At 37.5% G+C, this 14,052-nt stretch overlaps 1 pseudogene; it reads right to left on the reverse strand.

The window, feature by feature from the left end:
- Positions 1 to 1,066: 1,066 nt before the first annotated feature.
- On the reverse strand, positions 1,067 to 2,769 carry LOC128589239 (probable inactive 1-aminocyclopropane-1-carboxylate synthase-like protein 2; annotated as a pseudogene).
- Between the last annotated feature and the right edge of the window lie 11,283 nt (positions 2,770 to 14,052).

The following is a 14,052-nucleotide window of genomic DNA, read 5'->3' on the forward strand; positions in this document are numbered from 1 at the left end:
TATACGTTTGTAGTGACAAGTAATACCATTACTTCAGCAACTTCTGCTTGTAAAGTGATGAACTTTGGACTTTATTTCCATAAAATCAAATAAATATTTGAGTAGGGTCCATAATATATGCCAGAGATATTATAGATAGAAAGATAGCTTATGTATTGCATGTAATATATGGTATTCTATTATATACATGTACATAGTAAGCATATATACTATAGAGATGTCTTTATTAGATTAAAAACCTCCTTTCACTTTATATTTTACCTGTTCGAAAAGTGTAAAGAGAAAAATATGACTTTAGATGCTATGAGCACCTTGTAAAATAAATGTATTTATTATTGTTTACCAACAGTGATATAATATAGAATTCAGCATTGATTTAAGTTTCCATTTGGCAATGGATTTTTGATCTAGAACAACAAAATGGAAACAACAGATGCAAACCCATTGATTTTTGGCAGCTGGAAGTTGAACAGCTGAAAGATATGACATTTTGAAGCAGGGATAGAAGAGCAAAGATATTTGGCACAAGCTGAATGGTTTACAACAGCAATATTGCTCTCCAAGTCGCCGGTGCACAGCATAAGCATGAAATTAGAGTGGGCAGTGGAAAAACCGCTCTCTATCTTTTTTTCAGTGTTAGCCTTAGGAATTCAAATTCAACATCTGCAAAAATAACAGACTATTTGCCATGTGTTTTTTAAAGGAATTTTAAGACCAGAGAAATACGTGTAATCTTTTATTTTATTTTTTTAAGACAATGTGGGATTTATTAGATAGTGAATATAAAAGCTGGCCCATTTAAATATGGGCCTACAAGTTTTCTTTATCCCTCCAAGTGCCTGCCTTCCCACCCCTACCCCAATAAAAACATTTTTGCATTCACATTTATTAGCAAAGCATAAGAGACTCAAAGCTTCCAAAGATGGCAGATGCTCAGTTGAATGAGGCTGATGACTGGGTCAAATGAGATCATTCCTCCATTTGCTGGGCTGAAGCATCAGTTCAACATACAGTCTTCTCGACCAGAGACCCAGACACCAGTGTCTTCCTGAGCAGTGATGATAACCTACTTTTTCATTGAATCCTCCAGCTGTTTCTCTATCCAAGACTGCTTCTGATCCTGTAGCACCTGACAGAACCGATGCGTGGCTAGTTTTAGCCAGAGGGAATTTTCTGCAAAGACGAGGGAGAACCAGCCACGTTCCTTAGACATGTAGGTTTTGGCACAGGACAGAATCAGTTTGTTGTCCAGGAAGTGGCGATGGAGGAGCACTTCTTCCTCAAACATACATAGGTCCAAGTACTTTTTCAAGTTGATCCAGATATAGAGGCCAGCACCACGATAAAGAAAGGGGATCTTCAACTCCTTCAGCTTGCTAGTGATGTACCTGTGAGCATTCTGGAGCTGGGAGTGATTGGTGGGCAGGTACACGCCGTCAATCCACTCTCGGGCATGCAGCAGTAGAGAAAATTTGTGCTGGTCGACGCCAGAGATACTGTGGAGGTAGCCAAAGGAGCCCACAGCAGAGGCCACCTCCTTGTTGTGGGTGTATAGAGCACCAAAGCGGAAGCTGGTGATGCCGAAATCTTTACTGGTGCCCCAGATCACATGGGTCCTGTTGGGATCAGGCAAACTTTCTATGCTCCGAACACTGTGGAATGTGATAGATTCATCAAACACAGACAGCAAGTAAATCTCATGTATGATCACATGCAAATTTCAGGTATTCCATCTGTGAGTCTTGGGAGTAGAGGTCACCCAGAGGGTTCTGAGGATTGGTAAGCACAAGGCCTCTGACCCTTTTCCCCTTACTCTTAGCTTCCAGCAGGGCTTGCTCCAGTTTGTACACGGTGAGCTGGAAAGGACAGGTGTTTGCCTCAGTGATCTCACTTTCCAGGTGAACAGGCATCAGTTCAACTTTTGTGTACAAGTGCGAGCTAATGGCAAAGCCACCAGAGAAGGGAGTGGGGACCAGAAAGCCCTCCCCAGGATCACACAGAACCATGGCCAGTGCAGAGAAGACAGAGCAGCAGCCATTTAGAACCACCACAATTTCTGGATCAAGTTGGGCCGGTGCCCTGCAGTAATAGGTCAGGAACTGGGCCACTTCTTCCCGCAGGAATGGCTGTCCTCTCCAATCAGGGTACTGCAGCAGGAAGTCCTCAACGTGGTTCATGTCATTCTGACTCAACCTTTCAATCATCAGATCAAGGCAGAGCTTGTTCTCACTAGTGTCAAGGTTAATGAAGCCCAAGGTGTTCTTGTCCTCATGGAACTTGTCTCCTTGGTAGGCAATGTAGTCCCGGAAGCTTGAGTGGTACAAGAACAGAGATATCAGTCCCACGGTTCGACAGGCCATGGCTGACAAAGGCAGGTTCAAAATCGCTTAGCAGGGGAACTAACTTAGCAGGCTCAGGCTGCCTGCATAGTTGGGCCCTCTGCTCACTTCTGACATCATCCCTAGAGTCCAGGCAAGGGAGAGACACTTGGTACTCTAGGCCACTTGTGGCCCCAGACTGTAGGACGTTGACCATCTTGCACATTGAGAGGTTTAGATAGTCTCCCTGCTCACAGATAGACTGGGCATGCTTCTCTTCTTTCAGTTGTCACTTGTGTCTGGTCACTTCCAGCTTAATGAAGTGCTTCTTTATCAGCCACTGTAAATGCAGCACCATCTTTAGTAACTGGTTGTAGATGCTCTGGTCTTCGAGGACCTGGCCCAGTTTCTGGTCAGAGGGCACAGGGCAGGTATCTGACTGGTGGCTCATACTCCAGGTATTTATGTTGGCCTTAGTAGGCTGGCTGGAACCCTTGTCTCTGTCTTTGCTTGTATCTTCTCCAGCCTAAAATCCTACACCCCAGGAAAGTGCTCTTGACTATCAGAGCTCCAAGACCTGGTCTACCACCCTCCTCACTAAATATGGTTACCGCTTTGGCCTGTGCTCTGTCTGAGGTGGTTTCAGAAGTAATAATAAGATGCAGTGTTTCCCCTTCCAGGGGTTTCTTCCCCAGGTGCTCCATATCACCTAAAATGAGCTTTCTTTGTACCACAAAGGAATAAAGGCTTAGCAGTGCCCATCCAGGGGGAACGGTGCCTGGGAGCCATGGTTCTTAATCTCTGGAGAGTTTTCATCACCTGAAGAGCTCAAATGTCATCTTTTAAAATGCTTAACCTTTGAACTCAAAATATACATACAGTAGTGTCCCAAAGTTAGATGTTAAGCAATAAAGTTTCAGTGATTAGAAACAATTATAAACCTCGTAGCAAACAAACAAAGCCTCAGTGTACATAAATGTCATAAAGTTCATTCATGGAATATATTCAATATACTTGTTGTTATCCAGATCTCTGTTGACTAATTTAATATATAGCTTTCGAACTTAGTTACTAGCATCAGCCTATAGCAGATTGGGATAGAAAACGAGGGTGTGACCACAAGGGGCAGGTAAAGGGCAAGCCGCCCGATGGTCATGAACTATAAAGAAGGGAAAAGTATGATGCTGTCATAAAATAATACAATCATACAGTGAAAGGATGAAGATTGGTACTTAAAGGATTAAGACTTCTGAGTAACCAAATCAAGTTTAAATTGTTAGGTCAGCTTCTGAGGCACTAGAGAATATACTGAATTTTAAGAAAAAAATAAGAAACATTCCTTCTTAATAAAGTAAGACTCAGATAGATAAACAGGAAGTTGTGTGGTTACCTTTCTTCCTTGATGATAACAGTAAAATTAGGTGCTGCTGTCTTAGCTAATGTATTTTGCAATCATTCCTTGCAAATAGTGAAGAAAAATGTTATAACAGTTAAACTTTCCCGTATCTCACAGTTTGGGTAAAGTCCCTATCTACATACATGAATGTGCTATATGTATATATATATGCATATAATATAATATCAAATGATGTTATAACTACTATTATAAAGGAATAAGTAAAAATTAATAATAACATAAGGAGCATAAGACATTTCTCTACTAGGAGCCAGAGGTAATAATAAGAATTGCTTCACAAAATAAATGATAGTTAAGTTTGGTCTCAAAAAAATAAGAGTTTATCATTTGGCTTAGGTAGGAAAGCACATTCTGATCATAAGAAATACCTTTTATAGGCTCGGCACTTGTAGCTCAGTGGCTAGGGTGCCACCCACATACACTGGAGCTGGAGGGTTCCAATCCAGCATGGGCCTGCCAAACAATAATGAGAATTACAACCCTGGGCCTTGTGGCAAGCGCCTATAGTTCCTGCTACTTGGGAGGCTAAGGCAAGAAAATCATTTAAGTTCAAGAGTTTGAGGTGGCTGTGAGCTGTGACACCACAGCACTCTACCAAGGGCAATATAGTGAGAGTCTGTCTCAAAAAAAAAAAAAAAGAAAAGAAAAGAAAGAAAGAAATAGCTTTTATACAACTATGGATACTTTTTTTAAAGATGAGTAAAAAGTTGAACAGTATATTTCATGGAAAAAGTTATTAACTGGAGTCAGAACATTGGAGACTATATAGGTCAGCTATTAGCACCCATTTTTAAAATAAAAGATCAGATCGTAAATATTTTAAGCTTTTCATGGTCTCTATGCAAATATGGTCTCTCTTGCAATTAGTTTCCTCACATTTTTGGGCGCTGACATCCCAGACTGATAAAGCTTTACCCACCCCCTTCCCATGAAATTGCTATCTGCAACCTAGTAGGAACCCAACATCTTGTTAATGTCACCACCAGAATAGATTCTCTCCTCATTTGGCTTCAGCTCCTATGCCTTTCAGTAGGATTTTCTCCTCGCCTTCCTGTGGCAACCCTCTTCACTTGTTTGTTTGGGTTCTGTCCTCCCGGCCAGGCTGCTCCCCATGGGTGATTCTATCTCCCATTTGTCCTCTAGATCTGTCTGTCCCCCTCATACTCTGGCTGTGACAACCTGTGCCAGGCTGCCTTTACTCATCGAAGCTCTCTGACCTGCTCTGATTGAGGGGACCTCATAAGATTGCTGCCTTTGATGGACATTATTTTCATAATCTTAGTGATCCCCTGTCCTTGGCATGTCTCTGTGAGGCTCCCTCCTCACCTAGCTGAGGCTCTGAGCACATGGATTGGAAATGTATAGGAAACTAGAATGCACCATTTAATAAACAAAGCGAGGTGGAGGCTGAGTGTTTGACAGTGGCTGAGGAGAACTTCAAACATGGATAAGAGAAGCCTAGACTGAACCCTTCGATGACAGATCAGATTCGGAAGTATTAGTGGCAATTTATGACTTTTGATAAACATCGGCAGAGATACAGACATAACTATAGATGAAATGAGGGTGTATGTATCTGTGTTGTGTGAGTATACAGATTTATTAGCTATATCCAATACTCTCCATATGAGAGCATCTGGTAACAGTGGTACACTAGCAACAGTATGCGTCTAGCACGGGGATCTTGGCTTCTAAATAGCAACTTCTACTGAAGGAGAGCAATACCCATGGAGAAAATGGCTAATTCCATAGGTGGAGTCAGGAGTGTGCAGAGCTGAAAGACCTTGTTGGGAAAGGAAAAGAAGAAGATTAAAACATGATGAGGACATGTCTGAAGGCAAAGGATCTCACTTTAAGAGACATTCTCTGTCTAAATCAGGAACACTTGGAGGAACAGAATAAATAATTGTAGAAATGAGTTAAAATATAATTAATGCAATGGGAAAACATGATTCTATAAGGTATGAATAAATGAGTAATAAATAAAATGAAAGCTTAATGAGAACAGGATATATACCTAATATGAAAGTATTTCCAGCTCCAGTAATTATTCACCACAGAGAATGAAGAGAGAGAAAACAGCTGTCTGCAAGCCAAGGAGAAAGATCTCAGAAGAAATAAACTCTGCCAACTCCTTGATCTCTGACTTCTAAGTGCTGGAATCAGGAAATAATTTTTTTTTTTTTTTAATCTGCCAGGGCACGGTACTCTGTCATGGAAGCACTAAAAAGTTAATTCAGTATTTGTACTGAATGTATGTAACATGAATCAGATAATAAAAATACAGACAAAAACAAATGGAATGACAATCCACAGTCATGAAGTCTGTAATTTTCAAAAGCTGCAAAGTCATAAAAACCTCAGGCAGTTTTGCATTTTGCAAGTAATTCAGCCTAAATTGGCTGAGGGAGCCATTTCTGCTGCCTGCAGTCTAAATCTCCTGGACCTGCTTGCCTTGCAAGGGGAAGCCTTGTAATGTTGGGGGGAAAAAAGCAAACGAAAGCTGTTTTTCTACTCTAAAAAGCCAGAGGTAAGATACTGCAGAGCTTTTCTGAAGCGTCCACTACCATATAACAGGATGAAGCTCCCCAGGGAAACGTCCTTCCAACTCAAGCATCTAAACTTGGAGCTTAGATGGCCACAAGTTTGTTTTCAGTAAATCAGTAAAGAGAAAGAGGGGCATAAGCTGAGAAGAGAAAACTAAGTACATGAGAAACTTTATACTTCAAAACCATATTTGGATGATAAACTTGGCTTTAGTGAATTACATTTAGAACTGACAATAGGTAGTCCAGAAAGTAAGTTTTGGGGGTAAATATGTTACTAAAAATAAAGTAAATATTTATAATAGTAAAGATACTATTTCAATATCTGGGACTCTTCAACTCCTACAGCAACTGCACCCTGGGAAGCAGACTGCAGAAGTTTGTGTCACACAGGTGACAGTGCATGACCCAGTGCCAGCCTCACACCTGTGCTGACGGATAAGGAGGAACATTCTAGGTGGCACAGTCAGAGACCATCAAGGACACTGAGCAGGTTTGTTTGTTTCAGAAAGAAGGTCCATATGTCAGGTAAGAGAGTCTTCATAATTCCTAAAATTCAGAATTCAATCACTGCTATAGAAAAGTAACTTTGTCCCCACCCTATTTCTATCCATTCTTCTTTTTTCAAATGGACATTTTAAGATTGGGAGATTTTACTGAAGTCACAGAGCTCCTACACCATTAGTATATATTAGTTATGAACGTGTAGGGCAGAAAATATGCTGGAGTTTGCAGTTTGCAGAAAAATAAAGACCTATCTATCTGTATTTGGTAGGAAGCATTACATTTTGTCATTTTGCTCAGAAATCGTGGATTTAGAGCTGCCATGGAGCTATGAGATTATTCCCTTTAGGTGTAGGAGCGGGGGTAGGCATTGCAGGAAGTGTACTATGGGTGTTGTGATCTCGGAGGGATGGACGGTGGCCTAGCCTGGCAATTGGTGTCTGATGTATCTAATCCTTTCTTCCCCGTAGTAAATAAAACCCATGATCTGAGCATACAGCTCCCTATCCAGGAGGGAGAGACGAAGGGAAGAAGGAAAGGGAGGGAGGGAGGGAAGGAGAAAGGAAGGAAGGAAAGAAAACTGTGGACTTGAGTGGATTGATATTTAGTAAAAGGCGAAAGATTTATACGATCTGAAGAGAAACCAGAGTATGATATTTAGATAGCCCATCTATATCTGGACTATTCCATAAGTAGTAAAGAACTCTAAGAAATACAAATTAATCTCAATGATATTAAAGTTTAGTCTGGATCCTACCTAATAAAAGAACATTAAGATTATTCTGAGTAATTTTAATCATAGTTAATACATTTATTCATTACAAATTATGTATGTATGTGCCAAGCACTCTACTCGGTACTGTAAATGAATCATCTACTCTCTTTCCCATTAAAAAGCGTACAGATTTTATACTATGACATTCCTTCTTTATGGATGAGAAAAGAGGCTTGTACAGCTTAATACTAATGATTTTTATAATGTTCAAAAGTTATCAAAACATAGCAAATAAAAATGATTATATAAGCCATAAAATATAATTTTTCATTTTTTTCAGTTATAATAGCCATGAAACACAAGTGAAAATATGATGGAGAAGTTTGCTATATTTTGTGAAAAAGAATAACCCATAATTATATGTAGAATATGGACATAATTACCTTCAATCTTAATGAACTAAACAAAGCAATGTATAATAATCTATTGACTAAAGCATATGTCATGTCATTAGCAATGCATTCTTGTAGGCTATTGAATCCAAATGAAAAATATAAACAAGGAAAACATAACTAGTATCTTCTCTAATAAATTTAGGTTAAAATAAATGTAAATAAACAGATATTTTCCTTTTCTCCGTACCCCAAAGTTTTACTCCAGATAGTGTTCAGTGTCTTGAGGAACTGGCAGATTGCTTCTCTAAATAAGAAATAAATTCGCCACATGAAAGTTCTGCTGTATTGTCTAGAATTCATATTTAAAGGCGGATTATACAAATAAAATAGTTAATGACTGACAATCATAGATTTCTGATGTGTATTATCTTTAAATTGTTACTTTCTATTCCAAACATATTTTTTAGCACGTAAAGATGCAGTTGTTTCACTTTTACTGTTTGTCTGTGTATTCTGGGAACGGTGCTAAGTGCTGGAGATGTGAAGATGAAAATGAGACTTGTCCTAGTTCAGAAGGGTTCATTATCCAGTGGGATCAATTATATTTAAAGAACAATACCTTAAACAGACATTGCAACTTTGAGTATATAGAAACTGTGCATGGATTCCTTATCCATTCTGTTCTAAGATATTAATTATTCCACTTCTTTACCAATACTTAGTAATTTATTACAATTGTAAACCACATTTATCTTAATGCCTTTTTAAAATGAGTAGACATTCTTCAAGGTTATTGTGCCCCTATGGCGTGCTTTTCCTTGCATTTTAGGAAGTGGGTAGAAAGATAAATAAGACATATTCAAATGGTAGCATCTTGCAAAAAATAACCGGTAATTAAGGTTTCATTCCACAGATAGCAATTAAAGCAAAAAATAATCTGTCTAATAATTCAATGTGGAGAGGAGGGAAAAGAGAATGAGAAAAACTTGATCTATTATCCTCAGTAATAATTATTTCAAATGTTAGAAAGGTTATGATGTTTCAAAATCATGTTATCTTCATTTAAAATTTATAATATTTAGGGGTGGCGCCTGTGGCTCAAAGGGGTAGAGCGCTGGTCCTGTATGCTAAAGGTGGCGGGTTCAAACCCAGCCCTGGCCAAAAAAAAAAAAAATATTATAATATTTAGATAATAGAATTTTTATAATATGAAGCACTTCATTTGAAAAAATGTCAAAATATTAAGAGGGTACAATTTTTTTTATGGGCAGCTTTTACAATGCTTAAATCAGGGCCGTTCGTGTGCCCATCATTCCAACAGTGGGCAGTAGCTGGTAGCAGGATTTTTACCCCTCTCTTCCTCTCCCATCCTCCCACTTGATGTCCACTGACCTTTACATCTCTTTGTGCTTCTATGTGCCCATTGATTAGTTCTCAGTTATTAGACAGTTCATGTGGTATTTGCTGTTCCATTCCTAAGATACTTCACTTAGCAGAATGATCTTTCAGTTTTTTAAATATTCAAAATAGACAATTTAAAAATTCATGAACTAAAGAGTATAGTAACATTTGTTAAAAGTTCACAAACCATGCCCATTGAAACAATGTAATAAAACAAATAGGCAAATAAACATCCCTTGATGTTATTTAAATAAGTAAATGGAGAATATGCTTTGAAAGATGTGCCTGTTTCATTGCCAATTTCATTTCACTTCCAAAAAAGTGAAGGAAAGTGGAAAAGCTGAGATAGAATTAGATGTTCGTGAATATGTCACAACAAGTCTTTTGGATGGAAGTTGTTTGAGATATTGATTGGGTACAACAATTTTGGAAGACATTGTATCATAATGGATAAAAATTGTGAATATTGCATAAACAGACTATTTAATTCCATTTTATGAGTTTTTACTAAACATACATTTGTTCAAATATACAGAGATAAAAAAATCACTATATAATTGTAATCACATTCTTATCGCATGAAATAAATGATAAATTAAAATTACTTTCCTTTCTAACAGGGGTAAGGTGTCATCTCATTGCGGTTGTAATTTGAATTTCCCTGAAGATTAGTGCCATTGCGCATTTTCATGTTTTTTGTCCATTTGTCTAACTTATGTAAAACGCAATGGAAATCAAGCTGGAGGAGGAGGAGGGAGGTAAAACTGGGCAAAAACCTACCCAACAGGTACGACGAACATCATGACTGGAACACTTACAACTCTGACTTAAGCATTACGAGAGCAATCCATGTAACAAAAAACATTTGTATCCCTATAATACTTTGAGATAAACAAAAAAAATCTTGCATTTCCAGAGATAATAGTGATTGACATTTTTGTCTGTTTAATGTATACATTCTATTTTTAGATTATTTTATATCCTCATATGAACATGAATATGTACATGAATATTGTTTTGAAATCCAAATAGCTAAGATATAAAAGACCTCTAATAAACAATTATATGAATAAATTATGGAACATGCATAATGAATTGTTAGCAGGGCTTATCTTACTGGTGATACTCAAAATGGACTTCTTTATAGCATCTTAAAATTTTCAGATGTTCTAATGTGTAAACATACATTCAATTTTTGCTCAGAAAAAATAATGCACGCTATTTTAAGCTAGAATTTAATGTATCAGTGAATCCAAGCACTTTGAAGGTCTTCTCTGCTTATCATACATCTCTGCACCTGTGTTATTTATAGACATGATCATGTTGATTATATTAAGCATATAAGGCCCCCAAATTTTTATGGAAAAATTCTGTGTGTATGTGTGGTTAAGATATCTGTAATTTGAGACTTTTCTGGATGAATTTCTATAATGTATGCTAAGTTATGTTTTTTAAATAATTTGTAATCATAAGCAGCTTGGAAGTGTAGTAAAATATAAATATACCTTGTTCTTTATAGGAATAATAATTATAAATGAGTGCTTGGTGATTTTATGGATAAAACAAATAGATTGACAAGATATTATTTTTTCTCCTAAGCATTTAAAACATAATATGATTCATTACACTCCGTAAATATTTGATAGTTGGACAAGTAAGTCTATATTTTTAATTTTTCTAAAGAGTCAACATTGTATTTAAGGAGCAAAAGTTAATTTTTTTTTTAAGCTGTGCATGGTAGCCCAGTCCTATAAACCCAACACTCCGGGATGCTGAGGCTGGAGGATTGCTTGAGGTCAGGAGTTCAAGACTAGCTTAGGCAACATAGACAGACCCTGTTTCTACAAACAAAAAAAAAAATCTCTATAGTTTTCTTTTCATTCTCTATTAATAATTTTTTTTTGAGCAGCAGCAATTCCTAACTTCTGAAGAGCAATTTATCTATTTTCTCCTTTAGAGATTGTGAATTATAACATATGGAAGAAATTTTTGCCTAAAACAAAAATTCTCTTTGTTTTCTGCTAGAAGGTATAGTTGTGGATTCTACAAAAACTAAGAAAAGTTTAAATTTTAACTGAGTTTCCTTAAGTGGAAAAAAAAAGAGCAAAACAAAACACAAAGAATTGAAGAATTAGGTAGACCTTTGAACCAGAGCAGGTTTAGAGAACTCCAACCAATAACATGATCTGACAGCATTTACAGGAAAAGGAAGTGCCATATACAGACAAGTCAATTGGCTGCAGCTTAACTGGTTAATTGTTTACAGAGTCTTGCACAATGAACTCAACTTAGGTTCTATAGTTAAATTGCATATTAGTTGGATCTGTTCAACTTAGTGCAATAGCTTTGTTCAAATCAAATTTCACAAATTTCATTTAATAATTTCTAATCTTTGGTCAAACTTTCAGCTATCTAGGAATGTGACCAACACTGCTGTGTTACCATCATCCTAGATTTCTGGCCTCAACACATTAGTTCCATAAATGTGCTCATGATGACATGTTCCTTTGAATTCCTACTCTAGCCAAATGAAGACCTCTTAGAGTTCAGCAAATGGCTGCAGAAAAAAAATTTTTTGAGCGAATACAGCATGCCAGGGAGATTATTGTTGTGATTATTAGGAGGATAATACCAAAAGTCTAGAGTATGCTCCTTAGTCACAGTCCCCATGAACCAAACAGCAGCAGCCTTTTTGTGTGTCTGAGTCTTTACAATATCCAGGGGATTTATCCAGTGTGCACAAGTATTCCATTGCACAAACTCTTCCCTGTTTACCTGTAAGTAATCTACCACCTCATAATCATGTTAAATTACAATCTAGCTAGATAGCATTTTCTTTTCATAGGGTTAAAAATAGGAAAAGTGTAGAAATAAGCAAGAAAACTCTTCCATTATGTGTGTTGAATAGTATGATTCTGATGTCTTGGGGAAAAGCTATCCATATCTAACATGTCACCAACTTCTTTAGAAAAAAAAAAAATATTTCCTAGTTAGTCTTTCCTTAATCTCTCCAACAGTGTGCAGTTCCAGGAGCCTGGGGCAAGGGAAGACCCTTTAAGTTGTAAGAAGTGAACCCAAAGTTCATGCCCCAATAAAATGGGTTCCTCTGTCAATGGGGAAGGCCTCATAAGAAAATACATTTTATCATGACCTTTTAACTACTGTTTTAACACTAGCCATAAACTATTTAAGCAATGTTAGAATAGTAGTTACACTATTTCTTCATTGGATCATCTTGCCTATTTCATAATGAGTTGTAAAACGCAAGAGTCTCAACAATGGATTCAATGACTGAGGGGGTAACAACTGGCCATCTAGGCCCTCTGTGAGTCTAACATTGAGTTTGTATCTTTTACAAGTATTGATTTTGTTTTAAAAAATGTCAAAATAATAACCGGATGACAAAGACTTAAATGGCTGTGTTAAAGATTTATAACTAACAGCGACAAGGAAATTTGGTTATCTTTAGTGCATAGAGTATTTGAGCACAATAACTTGAATTATGATGGAGTAAGCAAGGCTGCTGACAGCCTTAGTTTTGACATGGCAAAGGAATCTCAATTCAGCCAGCATCATTCTGAGGGGTATTTTCTATGGAAGATGTGCTATTGCAGACAAATCCAGGTGGAGGGCCCATAGTTTTTGAACATATAACTAGTTGGAGTTAAAAAGGGGGAATAATCATTACAAGACTTAGAATAAAATAATTCAATACTTAGAATTCTTACCAACACTAAGAGCCTCAAACACTGGGAAGACTTCCATACAGGCTAAATGCCCTTCCCATCACAAATGGAACAACCTGTCCCCAAGTTCCCGAATAAAGGTGTCAAGCTAACACAAAGTGAGGTCAAGCAAAGGACCACCAAGACTCAAGCAAAGAAATACCAGTGGTCCGATTTTAGGTCGAGGACGTTTGGGCCAATGTAAATCTTTATTGGTGGAGCTCAATGGATTGGTCCAATGTTTGTTGTGGATTTAGCCCAAAATTCCTCAGGAACCTACTTTAAAAAGCTTAAAGTACTGTCAGCATTGTTGATACTGAGGTTAAAGGAAAAATAGGCAAGGGCTGCTGAAGAAGTTTTACTATCTCAGTTGAAGTGGGTGTTGGCAGAAAAAGACTCAAATTCTGTAAAATAACCTAAAGAGATTTATTCTGAGCTGAATGTGTGTGATCAGCCCAGAGCACATGGCCTCAAGAAGTCCTAAGAAGATGTGCCTGCAATAGCTGGGTTATAGTTTGGTTTCATATATTCATAGAGACAGGAATCACATTTAAGACCCTAAATCAATACATGGAGGGAAAATACTGGTTTGGCCTGAAAAGGGGAGATATCTCTGAGGTGAGGGGCACTTATAATATTATAAGTGGAATTAAAGATTCTTTGATTTTAAACTTATTAAAGAAGTTAAGTTTTGTCTTGGAGTGTTTTAGCTTTAGATAAGGATGTCTGCTAATCAGAGACAACCACTGGACATTAACCCAAACTCAAATGATCTATTGAAGAAGTTTATAGTAGGTGTTATTTAAGCTTCGCCTTACAGAGACATAAGCCTATTAATGAGTTACAGAAGATATCTTCAAGTGGGGTGTGGGGGAATGATGAGGCTGGCTGACTGCCCTTCTCATGGCTAGCATTCAGCTTTAGGGTATGAAGTGTGGGCCCTTGGCCAAGAGAGTGCCCATTCAGTCAGGTAGAGGGAATTAAAGTTTTATTTTAGTTCACATGGGAGTTGAGTCAATGTCAATAATTAT

The sequence above is a fragment of the Nycticebus coucang genome, chromosome 6 (assembly GCF_027406575.1).
Source record: "Nycticebus coucang isolate mNycCou1 chromosome 6, mNycCou1.pri, whole genome shotgun sequence".
NCBI classification, from domain to species: domain Eukaryota; kingdom Metazoa; phylum Chordata; class Mammalia; order Primates; family Lorisidae; genus Nycticebus; species Nycticebus coucang.